Source organism: Ammospiza nelsoni, chromosome 10 (assembly GCF_027579445.1).
Source record: "Ammospiza nelsoni isolate bAmmNel1 chromosome 10, bAmmNel1.pri, whole genome shotgun sequence".
NCBI lineage: Eukaryota > Metazoa > Chordata > Aves > Passeriformes > Passerellidae > Ammospiza > Ammospiza nelsoni.
In genome coordinates this window covers 10,267,554-10,282,153 of record NC_080642.1, presented here as the reverse complement: position 1 = coordinate 10,282,153, position 14,600 = coordinate 10,267,554, and the positions used below count along the sequence as shown (strand labels likewise).

The following is a 14,600-nucleotide window of genomic DNA, read 5'->3' as shown; positions in this document are numbered from 1 at the left end:
CATCTCCCAAACTTCTTCCTCACTAAAACCATGGGCTGTATGACCAGATCCTCAACTTCCATCAGATCCACACAGTTGATACAGCTTGAATTGACTTAGAGCAGTTTGCACTGGCTGAAAAATCTCCCAGCAAAGGAACTGCAGTTGCACGAGGCACAGCTGGGGATGGGAGCTCAGTGCCTGACTGTGTGAGAAATAAAAAGCAGCTATGTTGTTCTGCACAGCTCTGTTTGCTAAGCGAATCAACAAAAACAACCAAAAACAAACAAACAAGGAGAAAAAAAAAACAACAAAAAAAAAAACTTTCAGCAATTTGAAACCACAACAGATAAACTCACTGGCCTGCTCATGCACACTTGCTCAGAAGTGCATATATTCTGTACAGTGACAGGTTCTGGCAGCCAGGGACTGACACACTTTCTATGGCAATGTCCTAATACTAAAAAAAATTTGGTCATAAGCTAAAAATGTTACAGAAATAGCATAGGATCATAAGTTATGAGCTGAGTCAGAACTCTATCTGCTACTTGACTTTTATACTATTTTGTTCTCTTAAAAAAAAAAAAAAGCCCATCATGCTGTGGGGTTTTTTTTTTTTAAAAACAGTTTGCTGCTACCATCATTTATGAAGAAGAATGAGCCTTTGTTGAGGGGGAAGAAAGTAATTTAAAACGGCAAAAATCGATCCAAAAGGAAGCAAAGGACAGAGATCTCCTCATACACCACAGCCCTGTGTGTAGTAAGCCCTTCACTAACACCACAGCCCCTCTGAGTGCCAGCTCTGGAGGGCAAGGGGCTGCCCCTTCATCAGGTACATACAAGGACTCCTCCATCAGAACTCCAGGGATGTTGATGGGATTGTACACAGTAGTACAGTGCCCTAATTCCCAGGAATCCTGGGTGTACAATGCAGTCTCCTGCATAAAAGCATTTTATTTGCACTCTGTACTTGTAAATCACTGGTAAATAATTAACAGACAGCATAAGTATGTAACAGAACTGAGTCACAGGTGTTAGCAAAGGAAAACTGCTATAAATGGATATGTCACAGCAATAAGCCGCCTGTTCACCTGTTGGGTGCTGGAGGAATTAAACAATTTCGTTTTCATAAATTAACCCCTGATACCCAGCACCTTACTAGAGGCCCATCCATATTCCTTCTCTGCTATTTCTGACCATAACTTTTCTTCCTTTCACAGTCTGGACAGTCTTTAAATGAAGAAACAATTAAGTTTCCCGGGCTCTTGATTGCTGGGTAGAGCTGTGGGGTCACACACAGGCCCATTCATTCATCCCAGGCAGGGAAAGGGAGATGGGAGCAAGAAGCCTTGCCCAGCATGCCACTGGGAGCTGCCAGACTTGCTGGCTGCAGCAGCAGGAAAGGATTTCTCAATTTTCTCAATTATGAGCACACAAACGTAGCACAGGAGGAGACCAACCCTTGTTCCACATCTCCTCTACAGGTTCTCCCTCCTTCCTGCTGCCCCTCACATCCCACAGGCTTGTTTTCTGCAAACCTCCAGGAGTACTCTTTTCCCTACAGAGAACAGGAAGGCAGAGGAGCAGAAATCCTCCTGCCAGGTGTGACACTGCAAAGAACTGCAATGAGGGCTCTCCGCACTCCTCAGATCACCAAAGTCATTTGGCACCACAACATTTCAGCCCCAAACACGCAGCTGCTGGGAGGGCAGGAGGCAGAAGCCTGCTAAACAACCAGGAATGGGGAAAGCACAAGTCCTCAGAGAAAAGTGAATGACCAAAAGCTGCTCAATCCAAAGCAGCGCACTGAGGAAAGTAAATCATCAGTGTCTCACCATTCCTTGCTGTGGGTGCCTCAGAAAACACAGATCCTCTGCCTCATCTGCAGCTCTGCCTGGAAACAAAACCCAAAAAGGACCTTTTCTGACAACAGCTTCGAAATGTTTAAGCTCATTTCACCATGTTTGGTTTGGTTTTGAATACAGTAACATACAAGCAATGAATTCTTGATTTATTTTTTTTTAAAGTACAGCTCCCATAAGCTAAAAAAGTAAATGGGAGTGCTTTGCTTCCTGGGGTATGGAACTGGAAAATTTTTCTAGCACCTAATAAAACATTGTTTGGTTGATACTAACCATTAAAATATGTGTTTCAAGTCATGTAATGTTCCCTGTGAAATTTGCCTTTTTGCTCCATGAAAAAAAGGGCACTGAAAGGAATCCTGCAGCCATAAGGATCTCACTTAATTCATGGAAGTATCATTTTAAAAGCCTCACAACGTGATCAAAGCACTGTTGAGAACAGATGTTCCAGGCTTTACAAATTCCAGCATAAGTATTTTTTATGACATTTATCACTGCTAAATTCTTTCAGCCATATTTTTCCCCACAAGAAGCATGCAGGCACTTTCCTCCTCGGGGAGGGTGTGTTCACATGTGGACTGGTCTCCAGGCACAGACCCTGTCCCCTCCCAGCATCCCTCCTCATCTGCAGTAGGAGAGCTGTGTAGTGCCACCAGCAGCTGTGGTGGTGGCCAGATCCCAGCAGAGCTGGGCAGTGGGTTCCCCACTTCACAAAGGGAATTTAATGTAGGAATCAGTCTTAATGCTCACACTGTCTCTCAACCCTTCACACACACTCTCTCCACTATCCTGACACCAGAGTACAGCTTACAGAGCTCTCCATAAGGTGCCTTTTGTTACCAAGGCATTCACTATCATCATCCCTCAAGGCCACAGCAGGCCATGACTGCCCTGACAAGCTCTGAGCAGCCTCATCCCACCTTAAAGCCAACCCTGCTTTGAGCCAGGAGCTGCATGAAAGAAAGACCTGCACGACCCTTTCTGCCTAAAATGTTGGATGATTACAGATCTCAGGCAGAAGCCACACAGAAATGCCCTCAGCCATGGCAGCACCCCAAGAAAACACCTTCCCTGGTCCCTCAGTCCTCCCATGGATGTGGAACCCCCGGCTGTGCACAGGATGGATGTGGAACCCCCTGGCTGTGCACAGGATGGATGTGGAACCCCCTGGCTGTGCACAGGATGGATGTGGAACCCCCTGGCTGTGCACAGGAGCTAGAAGGGCCCTTCCCTGGCTGTAGCAGAAGACACTCAGCACTGCCCTGCTACAAGGCCAAGTGCAAGCAGGAGATGCTCAGGTGCCTTGGGGGCTGCTAAAGCCACATGAGCTGAGCCAGAAGGAGCAACAATGGGGAGCTGCAGGGCTGGGAAGGAACCTGCTTGTTCCTAAGACAGCAGCAATAAGGCCCCATTCCTAGAGGTAATCATGGAGGCAGAGAGCACATATTTCAACTGCAATTCAAATCACAGTCAAATTTCCACCAAGAGCAAAGTTCCCACAAAGTTTAACTCTCCACAGTCAGTTTCTGTGTATTCACAGTCTCAGGAGCATTACAAAGTTCTCTGTTGACAGAAAGTCTGAACACCATGCAGTGCTGGGCAGTTTCATGAGAGTGAGCTATGTACCAACAAAAAACTCACAACTACCCCAGAATCTGAAACATAAAACTTATCTCTGAATAACATCAGGGTTTTTACCCCTTTCAAAGAAATAAAAAAGGGATCTGAAACAATCAGCTCCTTTCAAATTTCACACATTCACAGAAGAGGGTGTTTGTGAAGAGGACCCCACAAGCACGTCACTTCTCTAATATGTGCCAAATTTAGTTTCACCTGTCTCCATGTGCTCCCTTCCCAATTCCTACAACCTGCTTGCACATCCTGTTTCACTATGAGCACAAGCTTCTTCCCTGGGGCAACAGCACTGCCTTCACTTCTCCTCACAGTGAGCCCAGACACCAGTCAAAATAGGAGCAAAAACATCAGCAAAAACAGATTTACCCATCTTGCTTATCCAGACTGTGAGCCCAATCAAGGCACCACCAGGGCTGTGGCAGATCGTCACCCTGGGCTTTGGGTACCACCAAAATGACACTGCAACAGGCCCACAGTTGAGTCAGTCATCAAGAAGATGGAAGAGTGACCTCTGAAAAAGCAGCAAAGGGCAAAGGAGGTCTCCCAGAGCAAGGGAGGAAATGAGGAAAACACATGAGAGCAGAGGCATCAAGGTTGCAGTGACAGGGAGGATGCTGAAAGTGAGCACAGATCTCAGGAACAACGACAACAACTCAAGCAAAGGCAGAGGGATGTTGGAAGAGCCAACACAGGCAAAGGGAGGGTCTGTAAAAAGCCTCTACCAGCAAAGGAATCACAACCAATCACAGCAGCAGTCTTCCTCTTGCCAATTCCATGTGCTTTTCTTGATGAACCTCCTAGTCTAAGGACTTCTTGACTTGCTTAAAACTTATTTATTTCTTCATTTATGAGGTACAACTTTGTATTTTAAGTACACACAGAAAAAGTGCTGAAAATATAAACACTCAGACAAAATCTTGCCATGCTGGCAACACAGACTTTGTACAGGCACGAGCAAGTGCTGGCACACAAACAGGTGCATTCACATCTATACTGCAGCTTTTCAGCACCCTAAGAGTCCTCAAAGTGAGAAAAGAAAGGAGGTGGGATGTACAGCACTGTCACAGACAGGCCATGCTCCTCTGCTCCAGCCTCAGAGACAACCAGCACTGATATCAAAGTCTGTTTTCCTGCAGGTCCTGTCCAGTCCCTCCCCTCATCTGTGGGAGCATCACACCAACAGCTGCACTGCATCTTGGGCTGCAGCCACCTCTGGGGTGTGAGCCTGGGCCACTCCTGTCCCTGCACTGCCCCAGTGACAGTGCCATCTGCCACAGACAAAGGACAGTATCTGCAGAGCCAGGATGCAATGAGGGAATTTTAAAAGGGCACTCCAGTTGGCATCAGAATTTACTGGAATTGTTCTGCTGAGTTATTAACGTCACAGCCCTGCTCCAGACCAGAGTCTGTTTTGTTATCTTGTCTCCCCACTCCGAGTGAATTTGCTGGGTGATTTTAAGAAAGAGAAAGAGGCGGTGACCAATTCTCAGGGCTCCTGATTGACACACCAAAAGAGAAAAAGCATTCCTACATTGCTTCCCTCTTGTTTTTATAAATAAAAATAATGTATAGCCCTAACTGGATAATAAATACGCTCAAAAGCTGTCCTTAAGTAAAAGCTTTTGATAACAAATTGCCTGTGCTAACCGCTATTTTACTGTTGAATTTTTTATTGTTGCTTAAGCACTGCAATTATGCTAATAAGCCTGAGAGGATGGTACACTAAAGCATTGAATGTGACAGATATAATACTCAATAAAATGTTAATCTTACCTGAAAATTGGAATCAAACAGCCTTATTAGTATTTATGGATATGGCACCTCCAACATGTTTCTCTTAAGAGGAATATATATATGCAATAGATATTTCCAAATATACCCTACTATTTCTCATGCCTCCACAGAATTTAATTCCAGGTGGTTATTACCCCTGCTGCTAATTGCGAGTCCCTTTTGGAATAAGAAATGAGAGTGTTGCCTTCTGGGACATGCAATACTCCTGCACATTGGAGGGCTTTTCCTTTGCCACCTGGAGGATGGCAGCTGTGGGGATGGGGACAGCTGTCCCCAACTCTCAGCCTGGCCACCAGGCTTGTGAGGGTGTGGCACGACAATAAAAGCTCTGCTCTGCCACCCTCTAACCTATTTTCGCCATATCCTCTCCTTTTATATTCAGTTATTTACAGGTGCTGGAGAAATGACTTCTGGATTTTAAGATGGTCCTAAAGACAAATTTATTTCTTTCGCTCTAAAACTTTTCAGTGATTGCTGACAGGGAACCAGACCCATCTGCTTCACCACAAGTTACAGCACTGCTGATTGGGACCAAGAGCTGCTGAGCTCTCACAGGGGTCTGCCATGGAGGTGCTCTGTGGCTTTCCACAAGCTGCACTGTTTTTTGCACCTTGATTTCACCACCTAGTCCCAGCCTACTGGGAATTGCTTTCTCAACTGATGGCATCGTTTCTTTCATCACATATAGGCTTTCTCTAGGGGAATTTTTTAGCCTAACCCATGGGTTTCAGACCCAGCCTCAGGGCTCCACTGCCATGAACTTCTTGTGAGTAAAATTCGAGTGGTCTTCAGCACCTTCACTTTCTCATCTACAGAGGGAAGAAAAAATGAACTCAGAAGAGCCACATGCTTGAGACAAACTATGCTTACATTCATGGTCAGGGTCTAAAGAGACCATTTATACACAATGGACTGTGCAGCTTTCAAGTGCTGCAGGTTAACGCCTAAATAGCAGCTGCTGGTTTCCAGCTTCACTCCTCATGCTGCTCGCATCCTCAGGAGTCAATTCTGCTGACAGGACAGCAGAAACATCAATAACTACTCAGATATTTGCCGACAGTAAAGCAAGATTCTTACCACTGGATGATGCACACTTCCATGGTGGCAAACATTAGGTGGGAGATATCTAGGAACTATTTTCATGGATAGTAACAGCAGAGAAAACCCAAATTGCTTTCCATTGATATCTGGGACTCCCTAAGGGCTCACAGCAGGTAACAGGACACAACTCAAAACACCACAGGACACTCATGGGCTGTGTTCAGCCACGCCTGAACCCACGCTGGCTTGCACTGAGGGCAGGATGGAGTGCAAAGATGGGAACAGGGTGGCTTTGCAGGACTTGCTTAGAGCAGCTCCACACACCCTCATCTGCATTGCAAGTGCTCATTGCAAGGAGCACAGCACTTGGAAAAAAATTCAGTTGCTGAATCAAGGGAAGCTACCAACTGACTGAGCTGGCAATAGAAGAGCCAGGAGATGCATCCAGGGCTCCTCCACCCCAAGCAAGCCCCAGCACGAGATGCCAGACACCGAATTTCAGAAGCAGACAACTGAACCAGGCACACGGCTACAAAGTGCTGCAGGACCACACAGCAGCCACTCCCACAGAGGTGGCAGGACTCATCCCTGCCATGTTAAGTGAGTCTTGTCATTATTTTCAACCCTGCAGGGAAATCTAAATTGAACTTTGGCATATTGCTTTCTTTTGCTAAGCAGCAATGCTTGAATGTTAACTCCAGTCCTGACAGGCATATTTATGGACTATTCTTTGCAAATAATCTTACCCTGACCAGTCCAAAAGGTCAGAACCATAAAAAAGAATAACAATTAAAAAAAAAGCACAAGGCTGGATGGAAAACCATCACTACCATTGGCACAACCCCTCAACTTATTAACTGTCCTTGCAACAAGGTGAATGGCAAGGTCTTGGATTTATTTGATTGATTGAGATCAAAAGATCATGGGGGAACACAGTAAATTGCATCTTTCCACGAACGCATTCTGCTTTCAACATTTGAGCAGATAGTTGCAGGAATTGAAAAGCTCAAGAGGAGGAAAAAATAAAAAAACATGTACAAAGGTGACTTCAGAAAGGCATCCCTTATTTTCTTCTTGACACCATCTGCATTTCTTAGAGCTATTTGCAAGTTCCTTCCATGTCCCTGTACCCCTGAGACACAACAGCTTATCTCTGCTAAGCAGAAGATAAGGAACAATAAGACACTGGTTTAACTCCAGGGCAGACACCAGTGTTTGCTGACATTATGGATGAAATGTAAATTTTAGAGAAAGCAAAGTCCAACAAGAGGTTGAAGAACTTCCCATTGAATTTCAGATGTCCTACAAGATAAGACAGATATCTCACTGATCTTCTTCACTGGACCAAGGAAGACAAAGCACCTGAACACTCCTCTTGTCATAGGATGGTTTGGAGGCTGCCTGAGCCCAGGCTCCATTTGCCATCAGCAACTCCCAGGGAAGGGATGAAGGAGGAAGAAGCAAGGGAACTAAAGGAGCAGACATCTTCAGGACATAATTTCAAGACCTAGCTAGTGAGCCAGCATTTTTAACTCAGGAAAAGCCTGCTGTGTTTGCTGTCAAGGCAAGACAAAGAAATACAATGGAGAACATGAACAGAAGAGCAAGAGAAGAAAAATGAAACTCTCCTCAACTTCATCAGCCCTGGAAAAAGAGAGGAAAAATAATCACTTGGTTCCTCTCTCTGTGTTCCACATGATATTTGTGGTTTGCCCAGTATACCTATATTGGTAGCATTGTGTTCTGATGTCACAATAAAACAGATCAGATTACGCCCCTGAGAGTAAGAGTAAATCCCTTACATGGACCATGGAAGTGACCCAAACTCCCAGAAACTTACTACAAAGGAGCCAGAATTGATACCACTTCCTGTTTTTACCACAAGTTTACACTACATGCCAGCAACAGAGGATTAAACTTCTTCTTTCCCCGAGCTTATACTTCCCTCCATAATAACATCACCATTCAGGTAACAAAGACACTGAGCACCAGCATTAATTGCTGCTGCCTCAATTCTTCACCAGACCATGCAGCTCATTCTGCACAGATACACCCAGCTTTGCCTTTCACCTTATCAGCTTTGAATAAGGTTGTTAAGATAAGAATTTCACATATTCTCATTTTAATTATCAGTGGGTTAGTAGAACTCTCCAGACGTCACCTAGTCTATTTTTCTACTACATGGAAGGATCGGTTCTCCTAAAAGCATGTCTGCTATTGCTCTTCCAACTTGTCCTTAAACCTTTCCATGACTGAAACTGCCTGACCTCAATCCCTGCATGTGTGTGTCATTCCTTACCCCAAGAGAGAAGGCACTTGGTTATCACGAGGCTGTTTCAAGGGAAGGCGCTCACCTCCAAAGGCTGATGCATTCAGGCACACATAGTTACAAAGTACTCTGAAACAAGAAAAATAAAAGATTTGTCTTCAGGATGGCAGGCAGAGTCCAGTCCAGGAGTAAAGGAAAAACCAGCAACTCTGAAGTGCAATTTTCTGCACCCCATTATTTAGCACACAAACAGATCTTCAAAAGCATCATCACTGACTGTAGATACATCATGCACCACCGCTCGGAGTTGGCCACATTTTCTCTGACAACCACCATAAGGGTTTGATAAATTTGTGTTCTAGGAAACAAAGTGTTCATGGACTTTGCAGAGAGCTCTGCCAAGACATAAGCAATACCCAGCACATGTCCAAATCAGATGGCTCTGACTCCAAACTTTTAAGCTCTGTGATGGAGGACAAATTTTGATGTAACCACTGGTGACTTTATTTACAGTGTCGCTGAAACCAAGAGAGGCAACATTTCCAATCTACTATGACATTTAAATGTGTGTAATTATGGGATAGATCCAGAGGGTAAAAGTCAGGTCTGATGAATGGCTTTTGTATTCACAACATACTCCTTACCTGATCTTCAGGATGTTCTACCTAGCAAAATGAATTCTCTCATGAACCCAAGTGTTTGGTGACATTTTAGAAAGGTAAAGAAAGGATCTACATGAACAGTGCTCAGAAACACAGGGGAGAGTTCTGAATGACAAAAACATCCCAAATTTCATGAAAGATAACGGGCAACAAGGGAGAGCAGCAATGATACATTTGCTAGCCTACTTCTGAAGGCTTTCAGAAAAACAGAGTTAGATGGTAGCAGACAATTTGCAACAACAGCACCTTTCACCAGTAGATTGCCTTTTGCACCCCATGTCATCTAAATTCCTGTCTCCCCTCAGAAGGAGCTGCTCCTGCCCCCAAAGGATCAAGTGGCTTTGTAACAAATACTCCTTTTCCGATGGCTGAAGCCAAGAAACCCTCAATTTGTCACCTGCTGTGAAAACAAGATGCCTGTTGCACATCTAAGGATGTGCCAATGCAAGAAGTCAGTGTCTTGTCTTTTGCAAGGATTATCCATCTGACTGTACTTTTGGCTACTGCACTTTGTCCATCTCCAAGTTTCTGCTTGGGATGGTTTTTTTCACCCTTTGTAATCCTACCCAGCTGTCCTGGGCTTTTGCTTTCCTTCATCACTTGCACTCTTAGCAATGCCAACACTTACAGCCAGCCAGCCCAACTGCTGTCAGCACAGGAAGGCGACACACTCCTGATTAGCACTGACTGGAGAGCAGAAGTGCTGTTCCCAAGGCTAAAGAGGAATACCTGCACCAATAATGTCCCTAAAGCACCACATAGTAGCTGAGGAGACTGAGCAATAAATGCCTGAAGGTGAAAAACTCAAAGTAATCTCAAAACGTATGTTGGACAACTGATAAAAGACTCTAAATGCATGCCCATCTTTAAGGCTGAAAGTAGCTCCAAGGACTTCAGCAAGATCATCTGCAGCATCAGACACGTTACCTCCCAAAATACTAGTGAGATAAGGATGTTTAGCAAGGGATAGAGATATGAGGAATGCTTCCACCAGGAAAATACACCCATTTGTACAGCTGAATTACGACAGCTGTTGAAAACCATGGAGTAGCATTGAATGGCAGCCCAGGACAGGGAGCCAAGACAACTACCACATGCAATTGAAACTGCCAAGGGATTAAGTTAGGTCAAATGTAATTACACACATTGGATCCTGGCCAGAGTACTGGCTTATTCAAGAAAATTAAAAGAGGTGTTCAAAAGTTTCAGAGATTGAGTCCTACTCCTGTTAATTATTTGGTGAGTCAGTCAGTGAAGTCTCAGTACTCTGGGAGGCCATCTGAAAAAGGGGAAAAAATGAGGCATAAACTTGAAAGGCATTAGAAGCGATTAGCAAAAGCCTTTGTTCTCCATGGCAATCCTGGCTGCACCAGTGAGCGAAAGCCTTTCATGTCCATGCTGAAAAGTGGCCTCAGTTCCTTTGATACTTCTGGGAGGAAGCATTTAAATTTACAAATATCCCACTGACAGAAGTTACAGACAACAGTTGAGGAACTTCTGCCTAACTCAGCCGGATCATACCCAGCTCTCAGGCAGACAGTATTCCCGCTGAAGGGAGGAATGACAACAAGACACAAGGAAGTTCACTGACACCTGGAGCAATGTCCACTCTACACGCCAGTTCTGTGTGAAAGCCAAGTCATGTCAAAAAGGAGGCTGCAGCCATGTGGGACAGTGGCTTCCTCCCCCTCATTGAGTTTTCATAAGAGGGAGAGCATGCAGGGCAGGCAATGGTAAGGAGATGAGAAAGGAAGCTCTGTGGTCTGGCAGCTGAGCGTCACTTGGAAAGATTAGATCCTGTTTATGCCCCTGCCATAAACCTTCTGAACTATAAGAGCAAAGTCACATATATCAACATTTCCCACATATTTTCTACTGCTGTGCCTTTTGGGGCAGAATAAAGATACAGAAGGACTATGTCCAGAAGAGACAAGAACTAGCAGGCAAGGATTGAGATTCTGTGTTCAACCTTTAATCACGACTTGTACTATAACCATGTACAGCACTACAAAACATGAAGTGTTCTGAAAAAACAGGCCTTGTAAGCCTGAGTTTTGGCACCTGAAAGAAGTAGAAGCCTATGCTACCTCTGTATCTGGGAGTCATCATTAGAGATACACTCATCGCTGTCTTTGAAGCAGTTGGATGCGACAGTAAAAGCAGTACAGAATTGGAGATTAACCTTTTTTGGGTAGCTTATTCACTGCAATGTTCAGATGATGCACATGAAACAAACCATTTTTTGACTGACATGAAAAAAGCCAGAGAGATGAAATAACTATCTTCTCAACAAGTGCCATACACGAGGCATGTCAAGTGACATGGCTTCATCCCACAGTGACAGCAGGTGAACACACAACTGAAGCCTCTGCCATATTGATTTAGTGTGCTTTTTTTTTTACCCCTTTAACTTTTCATAAAACAAGCCAGGGAAAGGCAGACATTTCACAGCACAGATTGGTGCAATTTGTATTAATGGCCCAAGCATGGATGCAAGCAGCAGCTTGCTTCTCTTTGTGCGGAACAACCAACAGGGACAAGTCTGGTGGGACAACTGCTACACGGCACACCTTGCCCCAGCCCAGCAACACCTCCTCCTCCAGTGGCTTTCCAACAAGCAGGGCAAGAACAAAGAACACAGGAAAAAAATCTCTGCTGTCTTGCCACGCTGTGCAAAATCCAGGGGGAAGGAAATGTGGAAAGAGTTTGCATTCTGCACTGACCACACACAAGCCGTCATTCTTCCAAAAGGTGGTCAAGTGGTCTTCCAGGTAGTAAAAGCACAAATGTCCTAAATTCCTCACCCCTGGCACTCCTCTAACAAGGTAATCACTCACTTGGAGTCCTCAAGCACCACACAGACGACAAAGATTTCTTTTGCAAATAGGAACGAAACAGCAAGGCAACACCTTGCAACCAGTCTCCTGTGAAGCAAATCCACTGCTTGCACTGGAAAGACCCACAAAGAAAGGCAGGTCAGAGCCAGAGCCAGGACATGGCCAGTGCCACATGTGGGCAACACCACACATCACAGGAAAGCACAGAGCTGATGATACACACTACAAAAAAATAGATTTTTCAGCACAAAGCAGGGCAGCCTGAAGGGTTTCATGCCAAAGAGGGACCCACTGCCATGCTGGTCAGGGTGTGCAGGGGGACATGCCCCTGTGGCAGCAGTGGTGATTAACCAATACTGATAATGGCCTCCAGTGCCTGAAACAAAGCACAAGGAAACAGCACAGCAAGGACTAATGCCAAGTGGCAATAAAGACAGAGGCAGGGCTGTTGTTCAAATAAGATTTTTTTTTTTTTTTTTTTTGCCTAGGTTACTTGTTATAAAAAAAAAAGGCTCTGCATGCAGGGACATCCTGTTCACTGTATTAAATTAAAGGGATGATTCAAGAGGGAACAGCTTTCAGCAGACAGGGGGGGAAAAATCAATTTCAGGTTGCTACGGACAACTGGGCTGTCTCCTGTAAAACGGAATCGGATTCAGCTCTACAAACCTGAACACGAAACATTCCCTCAAACACAACACACACACTCTCACTAAATTAATGAATACAATGAAATACAGACTTGTGCCATCTCCCAGGTTTTTTGGCTGCACGAAGGACGCACTCAAATCTACTAATTGCCACTAAATACAGGACTGGAGTTTGGCTCAGTGGTGGCTCTCTGACTGCCAGTCCAACACTCCCTTCCAGGGGAAAAGCTCTTTAACAGCCAAATAAACCAGAGCAGTGCCCAGATTCACCTCACTCTGGGCACTTCCACGGGCTCTGGGCTTGCAGATCTAAAACCATGGGCTGCTGATCCAGGCTCCTGAAGAACTCAGCCAGAAGGGGCAGCAAGAACAGCCTGAGGCTTTCAAGCATGTCCTGGCTGATACTGGACAGAGGCACAGGCTGCTCCTGGTCCCTGAATAGGAACAATGCCCTCCACCTGAGCAGCTGACCTGTGGTCACAGCTGCCATCAAGAACCTCACATGGAGGGACCACTGGGGACAACATGATGGCCATGGTCCAACAGGCGTTCTCTCCCTACCCTTTGCACCAGAATAACTTCAAACAGGTTTTAAGCACCTTCTCCACTCCCTGCAGGAAGAAAAGCCTTGGTGAGAGAGACTGGAGCAGAGATGAGGCATCTGATTCTGTGCGTTTCCCAGTAGCTGTTCAGAAATCAAAGAAATCCATCTAGATCAATCTCTCCATGAAGGCAACAGGAAACATTCCCATCCCACGATACTGTAAGTCTTATAGAGCAGTTAATGATTTTCCAATGAAATGTACCATCAAAATATAAGATTTTATTAGCAAAATCAATGATGTGTGCAGAGACAGTCCCTCGTGTGTCTTAAAAAAAAAAGTCTATGAATAAACTTGACAGGAATAAAGAACACTGTGCAATTATTACAACTGTTTTACAGGATACTCTAATAATGACAGCCCATACTTCTGGTAAGACACCTCAAGGCAGTACCACAAAAATAAAAAACATAAAAAGAACAGAAGCACAGCATTCCCCTACACTTGGAATGTGCATTGTGCTTATTGTCTTACATTTTTTTCCCAACAAGAAGACAACATCCAGGAAACAAAACCACCCCAACACTTAAAGAAATATTTACCAGTCACCTGTCTTTCTCTCCTTCTCCACCAGTTCAGTGTTTCACTGCATTAGAAAAGCAACCAGTGGAAATTTACACCCATTTAAACCTAGCAGAAATGGAAGCAAGATAGAGAGGCTGCAAGTTTTCAGCATCCACAAAACTCACGATGTTCCTAAACCATGTACACATTTCAGGTAACTGCAGCATCAGAGAGCCCTCTGCAAGCAACACACCCATGTGAGGGCACACGAATGGAGTCCTGCCAGCCTGCCAGTCTCCTGCTCTCAACTGCCAGCTATCATCCACATCAATACCACCAGAAAGAGTTCAGACAGCCAAAACATTAAGGGACCCAAATCCAACACTCACCAAGCCCACTACCCAATTTTTTGTGGAGCAAATGAACAAGGAGCATCATTAAGTTGCATTTATAGCCAAATGCTCAGGAGTGCACTTTTACGAAATAGTGCCAAAAAAACAATTGACAGTTCTAACCTAAACCTAGACACAAGAGCGTAAGGTCCACTCAGAGGAAAAAAATTAAGTCTTTATTCCACTTGGCTTTAAACAACCTCTGGATGCATGTTGGGATGGATAGGGAAAGAATAACAAGAATACCCGACAGATGTTTCCATTAGCATAGATTTGCCATTCATCTCTCTTTTTTCTACCATCAAACTCCTTTATTATCCTTGCTGGGTAATTTACAGTGCTTGTTGCAAAGTACAGTCTCTAAGAACAGAGA

At 44.7% G+C, this 14,600-nt stretch overlaps 1 protein-coding gene across 2 annotated transcripts in view; it reads right to left on the bottom strand.

Moving 5' to 3' along the window:
* LPP (LIM domain containing preferred translocation partner in lipoma) overlaps window positions 1-14,600 on the bottom strand; it is a 317,335-nt gene that overhangs the window by 245,963 nt on the left and 56,772 nt on the right. For both annotated transcript variants that reach the window (XM_059479296.1, XM_059479295.1), the window contains exon 3: window positions 8,611-8,709. The gene's annotated coding sequence lies outside the window, so the exon portion shown is untranslated. The remainder of the gene's footprint in view (window positions 1-8,610; window positions 8,710-14,600) is intronic.